Raw genomic sequence first — 25,793 nt, 5'->3', positions numbered from 1 at the left:
GGAGGATCGAAGATTCGGCTCCTGCCTTGTGTCTTGAAGTGTCCTCGGGCAAGAAACTGCTCCTTATGGTTGAGGTTGCCTCCATCAGTGTGTGAAAGAGTGTGAATGGGTGAAAGAGACTGGGACTGCAAAGTCCTTTGGCCTTTACAGCAAAGTAGAAAAACGTTATAAAAGTTTATGCCATTTATCATGAGAACAATGTGAACTTTTACACTTTAGAATAAATTTATAGTAAAAAAGTGCAACGAATGTTCTTTAGTTTTTCTGTATCATTTTGGCAGTGTGTTTAAAATAATTGGTGTTATACTTTTGCATTATTTATCATACTTTGCATGTAAAAACATGAAAATTGGGAAAATGATGATAAAATTGCAATTGTTTACCTGCACTGAATTGAGTCTGAGTTGAGTCTATTGACTGGTATATTTACTAATTTGTGTCCTGTCTGTTTGCAATGCCCTTGGCTTCAATAAATTCACCTCATGGAGTAAAAGGAATTTTCTTCTTAACTCTTCTTCTTCTTTCGACTACATTAACTTCTTCAACCATGTTGTACAATTAACATAATGCTACTGGATTCTGAATGGGAGAAAGCAGCTGTGTGCTGGTATGCAACACTGTACAGATGTGAAGTGTTTACGCAATCAACCTAAATTTGAAGGTTCTGAAGAAAGAGCGGCTTTGCTCTGTCATGCAACTTTACTAACGTAAAATATTGCATATCAGTTCAAAGCCGATACAAAAAGCCACTTCTCTCCACGTCAGAATCAGCTGATTCATGTTGATTGCATGAACTGTCAAATGTCTAAATGCATGTGTGATATAGGGGTGCCAACAACAGCTCCGGTGTTAAAGGGTTAAAAGAGAAATGACTCCTGGCTTAGGGTTTTAGGGGTTTTTCATACATGAGGATCCGAGCAGATGTCACAGCTGTAACGTGAAGAAATGAATCTGTGATAGGAACAAGTACTGAAATAACCCAACAATTCCGTTTTTGCACGAGGAGAGGACTTATTTTCTAGAGATAAAAATTGTCAATTAAACCGTAGAACAACCCTACAAGGTCACATGAGCTGCTAACATAAACACCCTCCGAAGCTGTAGAGAATGACAACAGAAAATTTGAGCGGCTTATTTCCAAAGGCAAATTATCAGTAAATTAACTTGAGTAACGGGTGAAATTTTTGGTTCTGGCAGAGAAATGGGGGCTTTTTAAATGTCACCTTCGCAACATTCCGGGAATGCAGAGACTTTTTAAATGGCACTGCATTAATGATCAGAGATTAAATGCTTAGTATCAAACAGAGGCTGTTGCAATTACAGTTTGTTCACTTCAACTGCCGTGTGGCCTTCGGTGTCCCTCCACGACAAGGAGCTCAGAAGACCAACGCCGAGGTGGGGCATGCTGGCAGCTGTGAAAGTCCCTCAAGATGATATGTGCCTTTTTCCAGTGAACCCTTTGCTGGAACAAAGACTTCTTTTGTGTCTTTCCACTCTTGATCTTACATCAGTGGCCAAATTGAAATCCTCTCCTCTATAGTGACCTGCAAATATCTGGGGACATGAGATAGGAGCGCTGGCTGCCTTGAACAATGCCACAGAGTTAGGCTCTGATTCATGCTGAAAGGGGATTAATTTCTCCACAAATTAACCGCTAATTCTTCTCTTATCTTTGCCCCAGACTCTCATTGAGCGAGTTCTCTCCTCCGAGCTCTGTTTCTCTTTTGCTCGCGACTTTGTTAGGGCTCAGGCACGAGCCGGGGACACAAACTACTTTAGTAGTTTGTTCCCGTGAGTGCGCTCCACGGAGATCCTAGACACGTCCCTTACGTCCTCATTTTCCTTCCTGAGAGCCGTCACCAAGTTAATTTGGCCCCACAGATGCTTGAGCATTTAATAACAGCGGCCAATTCAATTACATGTGTGGAGTGCAAGCCTGTCTCCCACCCACAGGGGGTACAATAAATGTAAATATAAAGCTATAGGAGCAATTAGTAATTCACCACTTAGCGGGAAACGTGGCAGAGTGACCTTTTGTTTTTGTGATGCTGCATCATTCCCAGGCATATGTGGCTGATAGTGAGTGGTGGCATTTCTTGCGTTTCAAAACATGGTCTATTTTCCAAATTGAGTCATATTAATGTGCACCGAACTATAAGGCACATCAAGCAAGACAAAAGAGTCAGAGATTAGTCCATTTGTCAGTCAGTCAGACTTTATTTAACTGTGTTCACAGGAACTCTGAAACGTGTTTGTAGCACTCTAAATGTTAGATGCATTTTGACGAGATTTTGCTTTATGTTTTGGATCATTGTCTTGTTGGAAGACAAATCTCTGTCCTAGTCTCAGATCTTTTGCAGACTCCATCAGGTTTCCAGAAGGGTCCTGTATTTGGCTCCATCCATCTTCCCATCAATTCTAACCATCCATTATGTCCCTGCTGAAGAAAAGCAGACCCAAACCATGATGCTACCACCACCATGTTTGACAGTGGGGATGGTGTGTTCAGCGTGATGAGCTGTGTTGCTTTTACACCAGACATGACGTTTTGCATTGTTGCTAATAAGTTCGATTTTGGTTTCATTTGACCAGAGCACCTTCGTCCACATGTTTGGTGTGTCTCCCAGGTGGCTTGTGGCAAACTTTGTATGGATATTGATATTGATATTGTGCAACAGACTGCCCAACAGTCCCCTGCCTTCGCCCACAAGTGGCTGGGATAGGCTCTGGCAGCCCAGTGACCCCGAAAGGAAGAACATGAATGAATGAATGACATTGATATCTTCAAGAAATGGCTTTCTTTTTGCCACTCTTCCATAAAGGCCAGATTTGTGCAGTATACGACTGATTGTTGTCCTATGGACAGACTGTCCCACCTCAGCTTTAGATCTGAAGATATCATCCAGAGAGATTACGGGCCTCTTGGCTGCATCTCTGATCAGTTCTCACCTTGTTTGAGCTGAAAGTTTAGACGGACGGCAGGGTCTTTATCTTTATGTTTGAGGCCTGAAATGTGGCAAAAGGTTGAAAAGTTCATGGGGGCCAAATACTTTTGCAAGAATCAGAGATTAGTCCGTACTTTCGAAAGTATTTGGTATATTTATATATATACACAGGATAATATAGGGACTAGATTATTAAGCGCACTGTCATTTTTTTTTTTATAAGGTGTTTGAGTGTGCCTCACAATGCAGAAATATGGTATTTATGTCAATGCAGAAATAGTGCATCAAGCTCTCGTGAGTGTGGAGAAAGCAGAATTGAAAACTTTATTTTTGGCTTTGAAGTTTGAGCTTTAAGGCTGAAGACGCATCTCTAACAAGGAGAACAGCGACTATCACAGTTACCATCGACTCTCGACCATCGGATTTGCATCACCTAGCTCTATGAGCAGGAGATGTACTGCCATGTGTGCCATTTAGCAAACTTTTGAAAGGACACCAAGAAAGGACACGGATTCATTCAAACGGGCCTCATCATTTATTCATGAAAAGTGTGCAGGGAATTCAAAAGGTTTCCTTCTTGTCTTTAAAGCGACATTATGCAGAATGCTATATCTCTTGCCAAGCGATCATGGTTTATCTGCCTGCTGCTACCGTGTTTCACATTAATGAGCGAACGAGAGCTCGGGCATACAGAGATGTATGCATGCATGAGGTTATGCAAGCGCATTAATATGCATGCTCGCCCACACACACACATACACACACAGGTACGCTGTTGTGGCATAGCCCACCATCAGCCGCAGGCATCGGCATCCACTCACTGGCATTGATCTAAAACTGGGAGCAAATGGGCTCATTATCTGTTAGTGGCCATTTTTACCAAATTTTATGGGGGGAAATATTTGCCTTTTGAGCAGGACGATCCCAGCAGGACTTCAGTGTCTCTATAAATACAACTTGAGTGTAATCTCCTTTGAGGTAATAAAAGTGACTCCCACTGAGACATTTAACTTCGTTTGACAGCCTCTTCACACCTTTATTGCACCGCCAAACTCGCGGAAACTCTCGTAATATTGAGGTAAGGTGTCACATCAAATTTTTTTAGAAGTAATTTTTCATAATCACTGTGATAACCCTCTTTGAAGGGGGTGGCAGGGTGCACTGAGAGCGAGGGTCGCCAGGGACAGCTGGAGGACTCTATAAATGGGTATGCTAATGCTGACTGGCATTTCCTTGAGCGACGTTGTGGGAGGGAAAGCTTGATCTCCAATGATCCCGAACGCCACAGTGAAGGAGTCGTGCACATTTACCTGCGGAGTAATTAGGGAACTGTAACATCTTAAACGATGAAGAAAAGCGCAGAGTTTTCAAGGCAAAAAAGTGACTAAATGAAACCTTCAGATCAGTTTACATTTTCTTCTGAAAGTTTCTAACTGTAAAAGATGACTCTTTGCAGTTTGAATCAATAACAACAAGCATTTCCTTTCAGTAAAGGAGTCGCTCCAGGCTATATAAATGCGAGAGCTAAAAGGTGCTTGCTGAAATATTCTCTTGTGGCACATTCCAGTTTTTCTCTGCTAGGAATGTGCAGCCTTGTGTTTTTTGATTTTTTTATGTCTGCATGTGCAAGAATTGGGAGTGAATTATCCTTTAATCAAGCTGCAAGATGGCATTGCAAACTTGTTTTAATCGATGATTTCTTCTGTTCTGAACGCAGCTTGGTTTCATATTGCAGTGATGAAAGTCAGGTAAGGAAAAAATCCCTGAACTTTTCTTTGAGCGATATGGCGGGCACAGAGCGAAATTTTGGAAAAATACATGGTCTTAGATGCATTCTGGTGCATTCTGGCAGCTAGTTATTCACTTCTTTATCAAGAAACTAAGACTAATTGGAGCATCATGATTTGTCATTCAAACCCCTAGTTTGACTCTCCATTAAGGACTTGCTGGTCCCAAAAAAGAATTTGGAAAATTGCTCAAAGTAACACAATCCTACAATCTACGCTTTTCCTTAAAGCTGCAAAACATACAATTGCTAAAATATAGTAACATCAAAGCCCCAAATGGCAAAAAGAACACCAGTAACTATGATATTCTATGAAAATACCTCAGTTATTTATACATAATTTCTGCTTTAGAAATGACTGATGTACAACATCCACTGCACTGTTTTCTCAAACTATAATTACATCAAAATATGGGATCTGCTTTAAACTATAATTCTATAACATAATACATCAATTCTTTAACACCAATACTAGGTAATCTGGGAAATATCAAAACAAACATACAAACTAAGCTAAACATTGTAAACATTATTTTTTAAGGGAGTGCGGGTCCAAACCATCAAATACTTGTAATTAATGTCAACTATACTGAACTAAATCATGGTAATTAGGAAATACAAATAAATTAGATAAAGAAATGTATTCAAAATAAAAACTGAAACTCAAAACTAAAATTGAAATTATTTCAAAATGTGGTTTTGAGATTATTTTACACAAAAAAGTATTTGACCTACACTACCTTAAAAATCTTTTTTTTCCAGCCAAGACCACTTCAATTTGTTTTTTATCGTCTTCTCACAACTGAGGTCGTGACCACGCTCAATAATGACGATGCCTGCCATTATTTTAACACAAATTTGATCGTAAACTCTTCAGATGTGTTTGTGAAAGTTTAGCGTGGGTCCGCCAGTTTTGGTCTCTAGGGAAGCAAGTCACGCTGACCACGTGGTGCAGACAGAGCCAATCAGACCCGTCGACGCATCCGAAAGCAACTAAAACGTCCCGTCATTGGTCAATTAGGCCGGGAAGACGAGAGATGGCCACGACCATAGAGGAAGCGATCTGCGGAGAAATATAGAAAATAAAGCTAAAATTAGCTGATTTCAGACCATTTTTTAATCCGGAAAGCGATTTGTCCGTAGAGATCAGGTCTTTATTTCCCGGAAAGTACGTTCGGTTTGCTCAAAAACCCGGATTTCCGGGAATTCCCGGAAGACTTTCATCACTGATATTGAAAACTGAGTAAACCTTCTCCTTAACCCTTGTGCTATCCTTGGCACTTTAACATTGGGAGTTAACTCTCCACCTTTATCCACCTTTGTCATGGTAGGGATAACACTTCAATGTAAGATTTGGGTCATCTGGACACGTAGGATGGCACAAGGGTTAAAAGGTGTGCTTTCTTGGCGTCCGTGAAAAGTGCTTCTCTTTTTTGTCAAGAAATTACCTTAAAACCATTTGTGTAAAGAAGAAAAACTTTAATCCTTATTATCAAAGTACAGGTTATTCAATATGAACATCCTTTGAATGGGTTGTGTTGACTTTAAATTAAGATGTTTTCTTTTTTTGTTTTAATTTGAACTTATTTTATATCTTTGGTTGTTACTGATCCATAAAACAAAATTAATTAATTTGTCATTTTTGGCTTTGGAATGGGGTAAATATTAAAATATTATCTGACATGTAACTGAATTTCTCTTTTAAATGACCATCCTATACTGTAGTTATTGCTTTTTGCTGGTAATATTTGTGTTTCAGGTTTCATACAACATTTTAATATTTCTAAATTAATTTCCTTTCCCTGATTATTAAAACTAAATCTGACAATTTGAATGCTGTCATTTTAAAATTCACACTTTTTTAAATTTTTTGAAAAATATCCTATGAACAAAACACAAAAAATAGGAGGTTAAGATTTGTCTGGCTTTGTGAAATAGCTTACTATTATCCTGACAGTGTGAGGATTTATTGTTTTAATTTGGATTTGGATCATGTTCTTTTTGCTGGTTTCCCTGTCATTCACACCAGGTTTTAGTTGCCAGTTATCCTCAGCTGTCTTGATTCGTGTTAATAGTCCTCATTGTATATATGTCTCTGGTTTTCCTGTTCTTCATCGTCAGGTCATCTGCTTTTTCTTTCTTGATGGGTTTTGACATGTTTAAGGTTATTTATTAAACATTTAAGTTTCTGTCACCGAGCCACCTCCTGGATTTTGGGTCCTTCACCACCAGTTCCTGACAGACGTCCTTTATAATCCTAAGTGGAGTGGTTGCTGGTACATCTATGACGTATCTCATGTGTTTAGTGTTTGCTATGTGCATGAACATTTTCTCTGTACAGGCTCACGATAAGATTACAAACATTAAATTTTATACGTGACCTTTACAGGGTCACTCATTTTTCTCCAGCAGACAGCCCAAAGCCACTTGTAAGGGCAGTTTTAACTAAAACATATAAGCACAAGTTTGAAAAGGTTTTAATCATCTCTTAGAAGATCAAATGACCATACAATCAATTATTAAAGTTGCATTTTCTTTTTTGTTTTTGGAACTGTTTCTAAAAGTTGCATCCCCTGCAAGCTGTTTTAGTTTGTACGGATGAAAGTGAAGATGTCCTTCATGGAAAAATCTGCACCAAGAACATTTGTTAAGTCGAGCAAACACACATCTTTTCCTCTTCGTGTGAGTTGAAGCCTTTTTTTTTCCCTCCACCCTTGACCCAGTGATTAAAAAAACCCTCACATGTTTTCAGTCACACTGACAGAAAGTTGTACATATCCCATGTAAGGCGAGATATTAATTCTCATGTCAAGCTTTAAGATTAGGGTCAGCAGAATTGATTTCCTCTCTGCAGGTTGGCAATATAAGCGAGCAACACTGTGGCTGGAGGAGCCAGAGAGGAGATGAAAGCACAATGGTTTTAATCTTTCATGGTCAGATTTCTTAGAAACTCGCTGCTGCATTCACAGACATGCATTTATACATACAATATGCAATGAGGTCATCATTGATGGCTTGATACGCAATTATTGGGTGTTACTTGTTCAGGCTTTTGTGGAATCAATTTACATGTTTGAGAGGAAAAAAGTTTTTTTGTCTTGTTTTCGATGTTTAGAATTGGATCATTTTTTTATAAAGTACTTTGTGTTATATTAGCAGGAAAGACAAATAAAGTACTGGTTTCAAGTCATCACATTTAGTTTGATTTGATTAGATTTGAATGAGTTTGCCTTTAGTTTGATTTGCTGTAGTTTAAATTGGTTTATTTGAATTAGTTAGATTTGGTTTGCTCTAGTTTGATTTAGTTTAGTTTGATTTAAATTTAGTTTGAATTAGTTAAATTTGATTTGACTTGAATTAGTTTGATTTAAATATTGTTCTATTTGATTTCATTCAATTTGATTTCATTTAGTTTTAATCAGTTCTATTTGATTTAGTAAAATTTTATTTCAATTGAATTTCTATATAAATGCTATTCGATTTTATTTAATTTGATTTAGTTCTATTTAGTTTGATTTGATTTAGTTTGATTTGGTTTGGTTTAATTCGATTTGATTTAGTTTGATTTGGTTTGGTTTAATTCGATTTGATTTAGTTTGATTTGGTGCGGATCGCATTTGCTCCTAAAGTGGACTGAATGTATATATTTTTTCAATTTATAAAAAAAGTGCATAAAATTGATAGAGGAGTTTTAAAAATCAAATCCATATTTCCACTTTTCAATGCAAAATACTTGCATTGAAAAACTTTCTACATCAATGATGCCTGTTTTGATGTTGACATGTCTTTTGTCCATCAATGACTGCAGGCAAGTGCAGATAAGGCAGGTGAGATTTGTGTAGAAAGCAACCTGATCCGTTGGTTCTTTACCTGCAGGAAGGGGCCATCCGTCAGCGCACACTTCACGCCTGATTAAACAAGACAAGAGGAGTTAACTCCTGGATGTGACAGGAAGCTGATTCTCCCGTGGCTTTTCTTTTTACATCCGTCTTTGCTCTGCTAATGGATTAACAAGTTAGCTGTGAAAAGGTCATTACATGAATTAAACTTTTTGTCCTTCCCCTTCAGAAACAAGCAAAAGGAGTCATAAATCACAACAGTGGGATTGGTGTCAGCGTGACAGGCAGCGTGCAACGAGAGAAAGGCAGTGCAGAGGGCCGTAAAGAAATGATGTCTGTTTCCAAGATGCCGTCATTCATTCAAAGATGTGGAATGTATTTTTTTGCCTCAGCAGGAAGTCTATTAAGAGTGAAAAAGAAGACATAATTGTGAGATTTTTCTTTTGAAGCCTGATTCTCTCTGGGTTTGTTTCTGTCATTGTGAAATAGCAAACGAAATTGGAAGGGATGCGAAAATAAAAATCGAGAATTCAGAAGACGGCACCTCTCAGTAGGGGCAGTTATATTATTTGCAGACACTTCATAAAGAAAAAGCATATTAGATTTGTGAATTTGAAGCAGTAGCGCTTTATTTTATGAATATGTCATGCAGTCAGTGATTGCGTTACAGCTCATTTTATTGAAGGCAAAAATAAGATAACATTTTCAAAAGATAGGACGTTTGTGTACTTGCTCAAACCTGCAGGTTTGATGAAGCATCGAAAGGAGAGATTTCTAAGATGACAGGGGCAGCAGAGGGGTTTTAGAGAGGGGTTAAGGAAAGACAAATGGGAACGCGGAATGGGCTGCCGAGCCCTGCACTCAGCTAATGGATCATACACTTTTTCCTTTGGGTGGTTGGACTCTCCTTTTTACTGACCGTGGCGCTGCTGAATCGTAATTACCTGCAGTGTGGGGGCAGCTTCTGAAGAAGATGGGGGAGTTGCGACTGACAGAATGAAGAACCACTTATCTGATCGGCCTCAAGTCCAAAGAGGATTTTCTGCCGCTATGGAGTCCTTGAATGACCTGATTTATTTCATGGAACTATTACATTCCTCATTTGAGACCCAGTTATACGTCAAAAGATGACTTCATTAACCAATTCTGGACACTTCATCTGAAGCCTAAAAAAGAGAAAATCCTTATAGACCCATTCCAATTAAAATAGAAGTGTTTTTAACATGTTCTCTGGGCATTTTTCTGATGATGGAGGACATGTATAAAGACAATTTAGCCTTAAATTGTGTTTCTTTATTCAAATAGTTGTGCTGTGAAAATTTTGTGATGTAAAGGATCCGCTGGGTGGGGCACAAGTTCCCGGCGTTGCTCCACTACAAAGATTCTGCCCACAACCATTAACGAACTCCTGCTGCTCTGCAGAAACTACGTCCTGGAAAACGACGTAGATTTTTCAATTTTTGCCTAAAAATGGCAACATTGTAACTGAAAGACCACGGGGAAAGATTTTAAAAGAGATTGAAAGATGATCAAAATGGAGCCTTAACAAATTACTTTTTTTAAGATTACAACTCTTTTCTAAACATCAGAGAAAGTGTTGGGGACGTTCTTTTTCATTTAGCATACTTATTATTTTCTTTCAGCTATTTAGAAAGATCAGAAAATGCAGATTTAAAATGGAGCATTTAATAATATTAACTTGTCTTAAGGGAAAATCGTTTCTTCTTTCTGCTTCTTGGACTCTCAGATACCTTGATATGCCTCAACCGCCACATGCAAAAACCTATTTTCAATAAATGAGGGTTTTTTTGTAATTGTCGCGTTTCCATTAGGTCAATTTATTGTTGCAAATCCATTTTGTGCTTTTTCAGTCAATGAAAACACAGCTATTGTTCCTCCTCTCAATGTGTCCAAACTATCTCAATCTGCCTCCCTGCATTTATCACAAAAATACACAACATGAGCTGTTATGTTCAGGCCGTTAACTTAACTTCTAACCTATCTAACTAACCTAACTAACCTCAAAGAGGGAAATTTGTTTAGGGCTTGTTTAGGACATTAGGAAATGTTAAACAACCAGGTTTCCTTGGCAGAAGTCTTGAAAAGGTCAACAAACGTTAAATAACATTAAATAAAATTTAAATAAAAGGAATTTTTAGTATTAGCATATAGTATTTTTCCTCACATATACAGACTTGAACCATTAATTGAGGCAGATACACGGTGTATCTTTGGAGGGAGTTGAAAGTCTGTGTTTCCCAGCAACAGCCCCAAAACATCACTGCTGTAGAGGAGATCTGCATGGAGGAATGGACCAAAACACCAGCAGCAGTTTGCAAAAACCTTGTTAAGACTTACAGAAAACGTTTGACCGCTGTCACTTGCAAAAATGGGTTTATAACAAAGTATTGAGTTGAATTTTTGTTATTGAACTTGCACAATTGTTGGCTGACTAAAAAATGTTTTGCCTCACTGTAATTTTCAAACATTCTGCAGTTTTGTAATTGAATTTTAAAAAACAAAATTTCGATTTATCGTCTGGCAATAGACTAAAGATCCCCATAAAACTAACTTCTGCTTTCAGTTCTCCTAGTTAAGCCAAACCACAGCTGCACTTCTGTAAAATTTGTCTTTTAATTTCTTCACGTCTGCTGCCTTCTTTCCTTTCTACTTGCACAGCCTTAACCTCGTCCTCCTTAGCCGTGCAGCCTGTCTGTCTCACTCTGTTCTCCACTCCTCTACTAACTACTCCTTCTCCAACCTGCCACACATCTTGAAGCATTTACCAAGAACCTGCTCACACAACTCGCCAGACTGCCACATCCAGCCTGCTAAATGCTCTCCAGCCTCCAGCTCTCTTCATCTGTCCATTACCATTTGCGAGGAGCTGCTAGCAAGCACAGCTCTCTAATGACATGCAGATTCCAACTAAAGTCAAACTTCATTGAAGATTTGGTTTCATGGTGAAAAATCCATGTTTCTATTTTATTATTTTTATCACTCTTCTTCAAAAATTAATTTGAAGGTCAGAAATTAGGCAAATTTCACTTCAAATTCATTAAGCATTTTTCATGTGGGAATTTTTCTTATGTGAACATTTGAATCAAAAATGTCAAATTCTAAATATTTTGACTCCGAGGCCTTCGTGCATGTATTTATGACCTCTTCAACTCTAACACTTTTAACCTTTAAGAGAACACATCGCTTTCTCCTTCTTCAGAAGTGTGACCCTGCAGAAAGTTGCATTTTACAGTCAAAAATATACAGTTCTTTAGAGTTTGATCAAAAAAAAACAACCTTCTCTCTATGGCAACTGATTACCTCCTTTGGTTTTCCTATAGAGCATTGAAATAATGCTTAAAAAATGAATTTAAAAAAAGTGTATAGAACAAAAAGTAGCTGTGAAATTAAACCTCCAACTGTTCAGACTTCTTTCGCAACACTTTCTTCCTGCTGCTTTAATGAGGGTGAGATGGGTCCTTGATATTCATTGAGAAAGAAGAATGCCGGCACTGGAAAGCTCGCTGCAGGCTCAGGGTTAGCACAATTAAATGGCTGTCTTGTTGGATTATTGTAAAGGTTGCCTGCACAAAATTAATAGCAGCTAGCTCTTTTGTGTTCCCACATATCGCTCCCATCTCCGCCCACGTGGGGTCATGGATAGCCTGAGTGTCCAGAGGAGCAGCATGAAGGGCAGAAAAAAGAGATGCAGGAGGCTTTTGAGTCACAGGATAGAGAAGTATAAGGTACAAATCTGGACCTTGACAAAAATAACTATCTGACTTTGCAATTTATTTATTTTTTTCCTGACAAAAAAATCAAAGGAAACATTCTGAGCCATCCAAATCCAAACTTCTCCATTATTTCGCTGCACTGGAAAATTAACTAAAAGTTAAGACTAATATCCTAAACTGTCAAATTCAAGCTTTGAAATAGTATTTTTCAGTCAATGTAAGTGGAGCATACAAATCTAAATGTCATATTATTTATTTAGGAATGCTTCAGAGTAGCCTCAGAGCGTCTGCAGGGCTTCACCGTGAACTTCCAGCTGGGGTCTTCTTTTCAGCAGACTGATTTGACCTTCCTTTCTTCTTTTTTGTCTACCTGTGCGTTTGTTTTACCCATTTTCTGTCTTTTAGGTTTTTGAAAAAGAATATGTTTCTGGTTCTGGATCTTTGTGTCTGAGCTGACCCTGTGAACTGCTTGTACGCGGTTTTCCATGAAGAGGAGTTTGTGGATCACAGAGAGGGTTTGTGAGACTGTGTGGGTAACCTTCCAGCTTTTTCGCCCTGCCTGTTGAAGTGTCAGAAGCGTCTGTGTTCATCATCTTTTAGGAGACTCACATTCAACCCCTGAACTGTTGAAAAGTTTACAATAATGTGTTTGTTGACCTGTGAGAAAGATTAACTCCTGAGTTTGTGTTTTACCTGTTTGTTAAACTCCCACGTAGAAGCCCGAGTGTGCCCCTTCAGTCCTGGAGGTTTGTTTTTTTCATTTAATCTACCAGATTTAAAATAAAAGTTTTAATCAAAATCTTGAGTTTAATTGTAGTGCTTTTTAAAATCAGGAGCTTTAAAAAAAGTTTGGTCCCTCCGAATGTCTTTCCTTTATTCACAGCTGCCCTCACAGGTAGATACAGGCTCTCTGCGGGCAAAAAATGGGCAAATCTGTTAAATATCAAGGTCGTAGACCGCCAGGTGAACCCGTAGAGAGAAAATGTTCATGCACATATTTTTCTAGGCATGCTGCAGGCTCAACAAGTCTGGATTTTTCCTTTTTTCAACCCCACAAACCATGCAAACTGCACAAGGGGCCCATCAGGTGACAAGTGCCTGTCTCGTGTGCACAGTCCAACTATTAGAAGTGAGGATATTAAATAAACAGAGTGTAGTTTGTCTGGGCGCCCTACGGGCACCTTTGTATGCTGTGCGCACAACGTACCTGTGACATTTGCACGCAGTTGGTAAGGAGCCAGTACTCACACTTCACTAACGACTACACAAGGACACCAACATCACCCATATGTCATTACATTATCCTTACAAATACTTCACGATACACTTATCACACGCACGAGAATGGTACGTTCCATTTTCATGGCGTCCCTTAAGGTGACTGTATGAGCCTCGAGGTAACTGTAAGACACACTAGTGCTTCCCTTTAGATGTGGCCCCTCCCATCCACAACCCTCTTCAGACCCGGACAATCCGAGAACCTGCATGGGTTTGACCGGTAAGGGTGCTGTGGGTTTTTATAGGTCTGTCTGCGGTCCGTCTCCGTTGCGTTGACAGAAAAATCAACTGGAAAATTTACATGGCTTCCATCATGTCTGCGTCTGATGTCCTTCCCTCCGCAACACAAGCCTTATGGAGGAGTTCTAAATTTAGTCTGTCAATGTGTCCATTTCATGGCAAATATGAAATAAAAAATTCTGTTTTACTTTCTAATATAAATGTATAACACTTATTTTATATAAAAGGTGCCATGACCATGCAATAACGTACATCAACCATGGCTTCAGGCTTCAGATGCATCCGCTCCTCTCTACGACCCTCCAAGCCAAAAGCCTGCAGCATCTGATGGCGTCAACCCTCCATAAGGATGCATGTGACAAAGGCTGTATTCTGAAGGACGCACTGTTTGAGAATTTGTCTCTGTTTTCCTTCTCTCGAATGTCCCTTTATAGATATATATTTATTTTTATTTTTTGTTGCTGCAACACCTCCTTTCATTTTTTTGATACAGCAAAGATACAGCAGATTTTCTTTTCTCAAGACAAGGAAAGGATGTCTCTTTTTTAAACAAAATCCATTTCAATCTTCTTTCCATGTTTTCTATTTAAAAAATAAAATAAAAATCAATGCGATTATCCATATCTACCTGATTTTTTTTTCCCCATCAAACCTTCAAGATAGCACTTACATTCAAAGGCTGATTGCCAGAACTATTTGATTGTGACAGGCTTGTCTTTCTGCTGGGGCAGAAATTGTCTTGAACTCTATGAGCTGCATAGATGAAATGATTAGGGGGGGGGGCTTTCCCGAGATGAAAAAAAGTTCAACAAAGGTCAACTGTGTAAATTATTAAATCCTTTATCACGGCTTGTAACACGCTCTAACATTTGAGAAATGAGCAGCCTGCAACTTCTTGATAATTAATTTTAGCGATTTTGATGGAAAGCCTATGATGAAACCAAAATCAATTTTTGATATGTTTTTCTGTTTTCTCTCAGATTTTGATGCCTTCAGAGACTCATTAAAGGCCTTGAATTGTTTTTTTATTCCCATTCTTCTTTCGCAGACTCACTCAATTTTTTACAAGGCAAGCAGATCTTCAAGTTGGGCCACTATCCTTAAATTCATTAAGTATGCATCCCCGTTTGTCCATTCATTATGAATGGAGTGCTATTGAGAACGACAAGTTCAGAACACTACATTGATGCTGAGTAGCTCAGTTGGTAAGGTGAGCAGCTACCATGCAGGAATCCAGGGTTCGATTCCCGGAGGGGAAGAAACAATGGTACTGGGGGCAATTACCATATCAATGACAAGCAGTTAACATCACTCAGTGAGGGTCCTTAGGCAAGGCCCTTAACGCTACCGCCTCCCGAGCGCAGTTCAGTTGCAGCTCACCGCTCCCCCAGGGGATGGGTCAAATGCGGAGAAGAATTTCCCCATTGAGGGATAAATAAAGTATACGGAAAAAAAAAACAAAAAAAAACGTATTACTTTGCTAGTTCAAACATCATCTTAGAAGACCCTTGTTATGTTGTGTTCAGGTAGATTTATCCATGGTTTCAAACATCAGTGATTCAGAAAAGTAGATGGTTTCCTTAAGTATTTTTTACAAAAATCCAAAGGATTCTGTTAGGGAAGCTCCTCATCTACCATCAAAGACTAGAAGAGCCACCACTGGAGTGGTGTTGTGGTCTGATCGTGCCCCCAAAAGACATGAGTGCTGACACTTCTCTGTTTACTCCTCGAGTTCAGTATCTAACAAGCCATGAAATTACATTTCCACCGTGTGAGACAGGGTCACCTCCTCGACGCCTCCACTGAAGCCAACGAGCCAATCAGAAGTTAAGCAGTCGTTTTAATTAGAGTCCATTGGCTTTTATCGAACACCTTTAGTTACACTTACCCAATGACCTGTTCCTTCATAGTTTTCTTTTCCTTTGGTACAAATGACAAAATAAATGATTCAAACTATCCTAGTGTGCTTTTGTCATTTTACTTGATTACTTTGTAAATACCTACTCTGTTCATCAAGGTAAAAGGGAAGTTTAAATTTAGATGACTGGCATTTTTCGTGTGCGTCATTAAAGACCGTTTTTAATGTGTTCTTGTGGCATTTTTCTGATGATGGAGGAAGAAAATTAAGGTTCAAAATTGCATATCTGAGTATTTCTTTATTCAAATTGGTGTGAATCAGGAGCAGGCAAAAAATGTTGTAAGACAAAGCTTGTAAATGTGATGTAAAGATCCTACAGCAAGCAATAAGCTCCCTGCTCCGCTCCATTCTGATGCATCTACTTGCAGACAAATAGATCCATTTACGTCTTCGTTTTCTTTGTTTGAGCTGATGTCCGCCTCAAAACTGGATGACTGGATAGCTCCCATATTGCTCCCCATTTATGTTGCTTCTGTAAGGTTAGATTGGTGGTGTGAGGGGCTGCAGATGAGTGTGTAAACGGATGGATGATGGGAAGGGGAGCAGGATTACTCTGCACCGACAGTTCCTCTCACAACTAAGAGGCAAAAATCTCATGAAATCCTGCCGCTCTGCAGAAACTATCCTAAAAAAACTAAAAACACCTCAAAAAATGTTTTGAAACTGGAAGGAAATGCATTGTGTGCTTGTGCGAGGGCTCCAAGTTGAAGCATCTCACTCAATGTCTTAACGATTAAGAACCGAAGAACATTTAGAAAATTGCTTAAACCTCCAGGTAACTTTCTAAAAACTAACTATCGCTCAAGAACAGTTTAAAAGAACAAATGCAAAACTGAATTTTACCAGTAAAGATTTCTACAAATAACTCCTAAATGTGTCAAAAGGACAATTATTTAGCTATGCAATCATCTATGCTAGTATTTAAAAAGAAGTACTCAAAAAGAAGGAGATATTAGCAAAATACATTAAAATGTAAACAAATTAGTAAAGAAAAAAACATTTCAACCGTTTATGCTTTGGTCACAACTGCCCCTACTGCCTTCGAGTGAAAAAATGAGGAAAGCTGTACGGGGCACGCAGTTGGACTGCACCAAATTTTAAGACCATAGACCACTCGTTAAACCTGTATGAGGTAAAAGACACATTTACAGGCATAGCAAACACAACACTAAAGGGTATGTAAGGATGAAATGGGCGAGGCGCAGGCGTGTCGTACAGGTTTTTCTTTTTAGTGCTGTTCAAAGTGATAAGTGCACACTCCTTGCACACCCATTGTGCGTTCTGTGTTTGTAGCCTGACTGATAGAAAGAAGAAAATCTGGGCACAGTGTGTGACTATATAACCCTTGTGCTATCTTAGATGACCCCACCCTTACCTTGACCGTGACAAAGGTGGATAAAGGTGGAAAGATTTCATGTAATCCATGGACACCAGTGAAGATCACAAATCATTGAAGAAAAAAGGTTCAGAGCACTGTCTAGTGGGTCTAGGTGACCCAACTCCCAATGATAAATTGCCTAGGATAGCACAAGGGTTAAGGACACCATATGGCAGCATCACCCGTATGTCATAACTGTGACTTACATTATCCTTACAAATGTTTCAAAATACACTTATCAGAAATACGACAATGGCACATTCCATTTTTATGACATCACTTTGAGGGAAATATGGACACACCTAGTCTCCCTTTAAGAAACAACCTTCTATGGGCCTGGACAACCCAAAATCTGTCCAGGGTTGTCCCACACAGACGCTTGTGATTAAGGCAATAATTCTTTTTCTGTGCAGTATGACAGTTCACATAAGACTGAGCCAGCAGAAATTTCAATAGTACCAGCATTGTTTGACCTGAGCAGCAATGAAATATTTGAAAAAATGCCACAAAATTCATCATATCTTAGCATAAATAAGGCATTGAGAAAGATATTCCTCGATGTTTTTGAATTTGTTTCCATGACTTCTGGGAAAGTTTCTTGATGGTTTTAAACTACCTTGTTAAGGTGCTTTGACATAATTCCAATTGATCCCTTACCCATCAGACCCCACATTTCCCCAATTATCTGAGTTCATATTTTTGAGAGAACTTGCTGTACATATTAATATTGTTTTACCCTACATTGCAAAAGCTGAATCCTAAGAAAGTAAAAAGACCCTTCTCTCATTGGAATGTGTCTGATTTTCTGTCTTGCAAGAAAAGCAATCTTATGTAGACAGTTTTTCAATAGCAACATTATTTTAGTTTGACAAAACATGTCTTCATGACTAGAATTTTTTAAATAAAATAATATTTTTGTTTTGCTTATTTGAAGAGAATCTGTCAATGGAGTAAAAACTATTTGACTTATTTCTAAGGTTTGCAGTGTTCTGTGCCTCTTTCAAACTAATTTAGCTGAAGTGAAGTTGCTTCTCTGCATTTGGGGGAATTATGCTTGACAGTTTATAACATCATCATTAAGTTGCTATTATGTAAAATTGGACCATTAAACATTGCATCCTTTCAAGGGGGGGTCTGGTTATTGACCCGTCAACATAAGAAAACCAAATCTTCCATCCGATCGATGACAGATTAAATGACCGGACATGACAGACGCATTTTATTTTTTCCTTTGAGCATACAATCTGTTTATCAAAGCACTAAATAAATAGGCGTTCACACGGACATGCTGTGAGCAGCGATAACTGCTTTATTCTACCAGTGGTTGAGATGAACAGAAAGTGTAATGACATGAAAACTCATTGACCACATCTAATTGTCTTTTGACACCTAACATTCATTTAGTCATTGTTGCGGAGTGTGCAGTAAGTGGAGAATAAAATAAACAGCTTCTATTATGGGTCTTTGTCTTTGAAGTCAAAAAAGTGCAGATGGCTTGTTCAAAAAGTTTCCAACAACAAATAATTATTAATTAAAAACGTTTTTTAATTTTTTTATTTTATTTTGATGCTTTTGATATTTCTGCAGAGGCTTTCAAATCTCCAGTACCATATTTTCAACAATAACAAGATTGTTCTTTAAAATCTGGAGCACTTTATATTTGTATTAATTCCGATTGTGATTATTCAGAGGCACACTGCGCTCTGTCAAAATGTGTGGTTGGGCGTTATTGTGAATAGAAAAATGCAACTAACTTTTTTTTTTTTTTAAGTCAGTGCAAAAGGCTTTGGGACTCCCATTGCGATATTCTTCGTACTGAAAAGCAGCTTTCATTGTAAAATGAATGTCTAAATATCTCTTAATGAATATGTTTTTTTTAGACCTTTAGTGTTGCTTGAAAAAAGAAAACTAACAGTAGGTTTTGCAGGATGCTTGGCTCTAATTTGTTTACAGTAATTGTGCGTTTGCTCTTCAGAGAAGTTTCAGCGCGGAAACAGAATAGCTGCTGCCTGCACACACAATTATCTTACACTCTCACCATTGTGTGGTGACACAAAAATGTTGTTGTTTTCTCGCTTTTTGTGTGCTGAAAAAGAAAAGTTGATCAGATTTCTGGAAAACACTCATCACTTTTGAATTCTTTAAGACACATCCATTTTTTTAATTTGATTTTTGCACTACCCTTTTTTGAGCAAACGTAGCCTTTTACGATTCAGAGCGACCTGTACCGTTTCTAAAATGTGCACCCAAATCACTCAAACTGCCACCTGCTAATGAAATACATTACTGTTATATTCAGCACCTGTGTCTCCGCTCCCCTGGTACGGCTCACAATCTTCTTTCATATTCAGATTTTGGGGAAAATTGCGATATTCACCTCTGAAGATTATCAGAGGTCACTTTCAGAAGAGGCGAAATAAGGCAGAATAAAACTAAGAAGCGGGACCTCTTAAAAATTCATACTGTGTTTATCCCTGACGTGATTTTGCTCTATCACAGAGGAAGACAAGACAATGCATAAATGATATGATCTGCTGGGTTTATTTTCATCGCCTCTGAACTCCCAATCTCCTGTGAAGCATTGCGTGCCCTCAGCTGCGACCTTCTCTTGAGTTAGTTTACAAATTTTCACTCCACTATATTTTCGTTCTCTTATTTTTTCAATTCACTTTTCAATGCACCAGTGAAAACGCTTGAAAGCCGCAGGACTTTAGCTACCCAAACCCCTCAAGGGTTTACAGAATCATACAAGATGTACAAGTAAGGCTTTTATTTTGTTGCTCGTTAGGTCAAAATACAAGAAAAAAATGTGCTCGAAACTTCCAAAGGGATTTTTTTTCTCAAGGACTCACTCAGATCCATAAGTATGAAATCAAACATGTTGATGTTTTTATTTTATTTTATTTCAGTGGAGTCAAAAAAGCCTAACTGCTCTTTTCCAGCATTTCTGTGTGGCAGTGGCTTTGCTAACCCGCCTACATCGGATAGCTTTGATTTGGTGTTTGGCTCGAAGTATTTGCAGAGATGGTAACCGAACAAATTCAGAATCTCTCAACACTGCTGCTGCAGAAACTTAATGTTTGCCAGTTTGAGTTTTTTTTGAGTTTGCCCTCTCAGAAAAGAACTTTGCTGACAATAACATAGATGCAGCATCATTTTTCACAAGTGCAGATTGTATAGAATTGGTATTTAACTAAGAGAATACTTACTGAGATAACTTCTGTTATGTATTCACTGTTTATCCTGTCTTTTGTCAATTATAATAACTCATTGTTATTTTTTAAGGGTTTTACTCATAGTTTTAATACAAATTATTTTATATTTTGTACATATAATAATTACATTGTATTTGTATTGGTGTTTTATTTGATATTGTCCAAATTTTTTTTTTTTTCTATTTATATTCTATATTTTTGAGTTACATTAGTTGGAGGCCACAACCCTTGTGCTATCCTAGGCACTTTAACGTTGGGAGTTGGGTCATCTAGACCAGTGTTTTTCAACCTTTTCTGAGCCACGGCACACTTTAACCTTAAAAAAAATCCCGCAGCACACCAGCATCCAAAAAAAAAAAAAAAAGGAGAAACTCATGGTCTGTATTGATCTACAGTCCCTCCACAATCTCACATGCATTTTTGATATAATTGTGTCAGAAAAAGCTGGAAACTGCAGCTGTTTTTTTTCCTAAAAAATGCAATAAAAGGTAAGTTAGAAGATTTAAAAACAGATTGATGTGTGTTCGTTGTTTCAAGACGTTTAACAACAGATCTCCTTGTGCGCTGTCAATCTCATGACCCAATGCATCATGAGAGATGTAGTGCATAAAACGGCTGGAGATCGGTTTTCGGAGCTTCAGTGTTTTGTTCACTTGTTCCACGGTCTGATACCGGATTCTGTGCAAAGCTACACCGCTAAAGACGAGCTTTAGCTGCTATTTTTGTTAGAACTGAGCGACTTTACGAGCTAAATCGGGACAAGGAAGTGAAGACTTTAACCACTTCTGATTGGTCAGACCGATGACATGTGATTAAGCTCCCCAAGAATGATTGGTGGAGACAGTTAAAGGGACGGGACTTTTCCAAAATACAGCCGAAGGTGCAGCTGAGTCGCGGTACTGTACAGTCATTCTTATCAAAATGTCTTTAATAAAATAAAATAAACTCAAAGAAAATGTATTTTACATCTTTTATATTCCTAACTCCTCAGTGTTTTATCAGGGCCTGTTTGGATGAACAGAGAGCTGAAATCCTGGAGATGGGAAATGTTTTTAGATCAGTTAATGAGGACAACTTCCCATGGCACACTTGACCATCTCCCACGGCACACTAGTGTGCCGCGGCACACTGGTTGAAAAACACTGATCTAGACCCGCTAGACAGTGCTCTGAACCTTTTATCTTCAATGATTTGTGAACCTCACTGGTGTCCATGGATTACATGAAATCTTTCCACCTTTATCCACCTTTGTCATGGTAGGGAGAACACGTCAATGTAAGGGTGGGGTCATCTAAGATAGCACAAGGGTAAGCCTTTTAGGGTTTATCCCTCTCCTTGCATTTAATCCTCTTTTAATGGTTTTCTTGTTGTGTTTTAAATGTGCAAAAACAATAAACTAAACTAACTATCAGCTTTATTGTGCTTTACCAAAATCAGCTTTAGTTTTGTTTGTTATATGGAGCCCTGGATATGACATAAAAAAATGTTCTTTTAAATTAATCATTTGTGGCTACAAATTAGTATTTTGTGTGCACAATTGACTTGATTATACTAAAATAAGATATACAAAAAGGCTAAATTGATGCACAAAAATTGCTATTGTCGATAAATTCATTTGAATTATTAATTCTAACTTTTTAATTCTAATTCATTCTATAATTGTTAAATCTAACTTTAAAAACTAAGTCCAGATGACATCCTCTAAACCTGCTACTATGATGGAATCAACCTGGATGAATGAGAGTCTTCATAGACATAATTTGAGGCGACACCATTTTATATATTTTAAGTCATGTTTAGGGTCCTATAGTTTTCAGATAAATTCAAAGCTCAATTATTCTGATGTTTCACTCCCAAACAAAGTGTTGGGAGCAGAGACAAATGTATTTGGAAACTTTGTGGTTTTATTTTTGTTTGTTTGTTTGTTTTTTGGACGTCACTATCAAATTCCAGTCCCTCATTGGTCAAAAGATGTCCTGGTTTACCTTTTGATGAGTGTTCAATTTTCTAGGTAGAGCCCAGAGAATGCGGAAACCCAAAATAACTTTTTATTGACTTTTCCCTGGAAGTGGCCCCTTGATGGCGTGGCTGATGTGAACGTAGCTTCAGCATTTTCTTTCCAATACTTTAACTTTGTGAAATGTCTCATAATCAGTGGAATTTTCATGTTTGTGTTACTTACTGAAGACACACAGTACATTAGGGGGTAAAGCTGAATGCACTTTTGATGAGCAGGACTGCAGACTCCCATCTCTCACCTCCTCATTTTTTGCTTCCTGTATTGACCGTACCCTGAAGCTGTGTTATTTTAACACATCCTGCTCACGGCTCACTTTCAGGAAAAGACGTGATTAGGAAAGGCGCACAATGCCTTTAATCAACTTCAGGACATACTTGAGTTTTATTCTACAAGAAGATAGTGCTGATGGATGGTTGTCTGACACAACTACAAGAAGGAATCTCCAGCCCATCCAAGCGGCGCTGGATGGGCTGCCCATCTGCGCCTGGGGCTGGGATCGGCCCTTCCCTGGCTCTGGGACGGGACAACCCTCTCGGGGCCCCCGGTCGCTCTGGGTGTCATCCGCTTCGGCTGCGGGGTCTGGGGTGGGGCGGGGTGGGGGGCTTGTCGGCCCTGTCCTGTGGGGGGGGGGCGTTCTGGGGGGGAGGGGGGCCATTATTGGTACGGGGCGGGGGGGCTGACGGGTCGGGGTCTCCGCTGAGGCAATCGGTGGTTGCCTCGGCCGGTTGGCTGCCTCGGTCCCGTCAAGGCCTGACCAGAGCTCTTCTAGGGCCGGCGTTTGGGGGTGGGGGCCTGGGCTTGCTCCGGGGGGGCGACGCTTTCTGGCTCCTCTCTCTCTGTGTGGGGTGGGTGGTGCCGGGCCTGGGGTGTCGGCGCCTCCGGGGGTGGGGCCCCTGGGCTGGGTGGGCCTGGCCCGTTTGCTGGGGGGGGGGGGCGGGGCTGGGGGACAGTCTACCAGCTGTCCCCAAATTACCCCCTTCCTCATATAACCTCATATTAGGGTGAGGGGGTGGGGGGTCTAGCCTGCGATGCGCCTTGGGGGGGAGCTACTTGGCAGTGGCCCCCCTCTTATGGTTGCCGTATGGAGTGGGCCCCCCCTCTTTCGGTTTTATTTGCACCTTAGACATGTAGGGTCCTTGGTGGGGAGGGTGAGGGGACATCACTGTGAGTAATCAGGAGATGTCCCCTTAGTGCCCTACTCGCCAATTTTAACTGCACCCCCCTTAGTACACACACCCCTCCCCCTTCAATATATACATTCCAACATAAACACACACACATGCACACACACACCCTGTCAAACACACATACACGCACACACATTTTGCAAAGAAGGTGGGACCTGGGTCCATCTGTCCCCTACCCCTTCCCTGGTGGGGGGTGCGGGCCCCTTGGCGACGGCGGCCGTGTCCCCTGGGTGCCGGCTTCCTGGGCCCGGCGGTGCTCTCTCCGCACGGTGGGGGGGTTCACATTACACCTGAGCCAGGGGTGTTCTTGTCCCTGGGGGGTGGGTCCTGGTCCTTGCCCCTGAGCGCTGGGCCCCGCCAAACTTCCAACAGTGGCCGAGCCTGGTCGGGCCATATTTACAACACCCCTTGTGGGCCCCCTTTTTTCCCCGGGGTTCCCCCCTCCTGGGCGGGGGCGGCGGGCCCCTGCCTTGCTCCTCCCTGGACCAACCGTGGGCCGGGTGGGTGGCTGCGTGGAGTGCAGAGCGGGTCTCCCCTGGGGGGTCCTGGCTCGTACCTGGGGTTGGGGCGGGGGGATGCCCGGAACTCCTGGGTGGTGGTGGGGTGCTCGTCTGGGGCTGTGGGCGTCCTTCTCCGGTGGGGCCCTGCGTTGGGCTCTCCCGGCGCGGCGGGGGGGCTGCTTTCCTGGTTGGGCTGGGGCGGCGCTCTCTTTCCCTCCGTGCCTCCCTGCTCTCTGGCTCTGGGGGCCTTGCGGCGGTCCTGCTGGCCCTGGCCTGGGTGGCGGTCTTGGTCGCCCGGGGGGCGGTTGTTCCCTGCCTGTTCCCGTGTGGCGTTGGGGGGATTCCGGCTGCCGCTGCTGCTGCGGCGGGGTCTGGGTGTGGGGGTGGCTGGGCGCTCCTCCTCCTTCTTTTCGCATTCCACCATCCATTTTGGAGGAACATGGACACTCACCTGAGCACAGGTGTTAGCTCACTTTGCACTTATAGTTTGCATGATTGAATGAATGAAAGATTTCGCACTGGTTGGTTTGAAGGCATGGGTATGCGTTTGTGGGCACTGTCTGTTTTGTGTACAAGTTGACATGTGGACATTTTTGCAGCTGGCAGGTGTATTGGTAACATTTGAGTGTGTGTGGACAGGCCCCGCCCTTTTTGTACTACATTTGAACCGTACCGTAATGATAAACAACCAGCAAACCTGTCTGCTCTATGCTGCTTCATGGTCTTACCCCCCCCCCCCTCTCACTATCCCCCCCCCCCCTCTCTAACATCCCTCTCTCTTCTCCCTTCTTTCCTTTTCCGTCCGGTCCAACACCAAAGATTTTCAAACATGGTTGAAATTAATAAAGTTTGGCCTCAATTACAAAAGGGGTTTATTCAGTCATACCTTTGGTTTGTCTGAAGATTAATAACCCCTCTTGTTAAAGTAAAATATGTCCAACACAAGAGACCCTCAGCTCTCATCTGCCTGCCTAGCTGTTGGACAGGACAAGTTAAAAAAAAAAAAAAAAGAAGGAATCTCCACTATTTTTTAAATCTCCATATTTAAAAAATGGTCATCATTGAAGAGGTCAGTGCTTAGAACTCCAGAAGGAAAGAAACAAAAAAGTAAAGGATTTGGATTTTACGTCATAACTAAGCTGCATGTTTTTTACTTTGTCATTGCAAAGAGTGGAGGAAAAAAAAACGATCAAAGCTTCACATTGAGGCGTTTTCAGGAGGAAGACTGCGAAGGGTAATTACTTCAAGCAGGTAAAATGATTCAGACTGGGAAGCTGCGGAAAAAGTGGTAATGAATCAATAAAAGCCCAAGTCGCTGTACAAACCCTCTTTGAATTTGAAACTACAGGCCATCAATTATTATTACTTTCTCTTTTTAAAACCTTTTTTTTTTTCAACAAATGATTGAAAGCCATAATTTCCCAGTCAGTGGTACGTCCACAGTTGCTCGGGCAACTGTGGCAATGGTGAAGCAGTTCAAAACATTTAATAATTATGACTGACTTGGCTTTCTAAAAACAGTGTCCATACTGAGTTAACTGAAAAAGCTAGAACACGCTGGCTCTGAATGGTGTGTGCCTAAAGGCCACCCCCATAATTTTATGTTGTAACCCCCTGCTGCTGCAGTATGGTGGGGTGGGGGGCAAGGGGGGGTCATAATTATATTCTTTTCAACAGTGTACGTCTCTCAGAACACAATTTTCTTTCTGCCTACTTAAAGCTTTTTTTACTTTCCCTCATGGGAATTTTTTTT

The sequence above is a fragment of the Oryzias latipes genome, chromosome 19 (assembly GCF_002234675.1).
Source record: "Oryzias latipes chromosome 19, ASM223467v1".
NCBI lineage: Eukaryota > Metazoa > Chordata > Actinopteri > Beloniformes > Adrianichthyidae > Oryzias > Oryzias latipes.
This window is presented reverse-complemented; position numbering follows the sequence as displayed.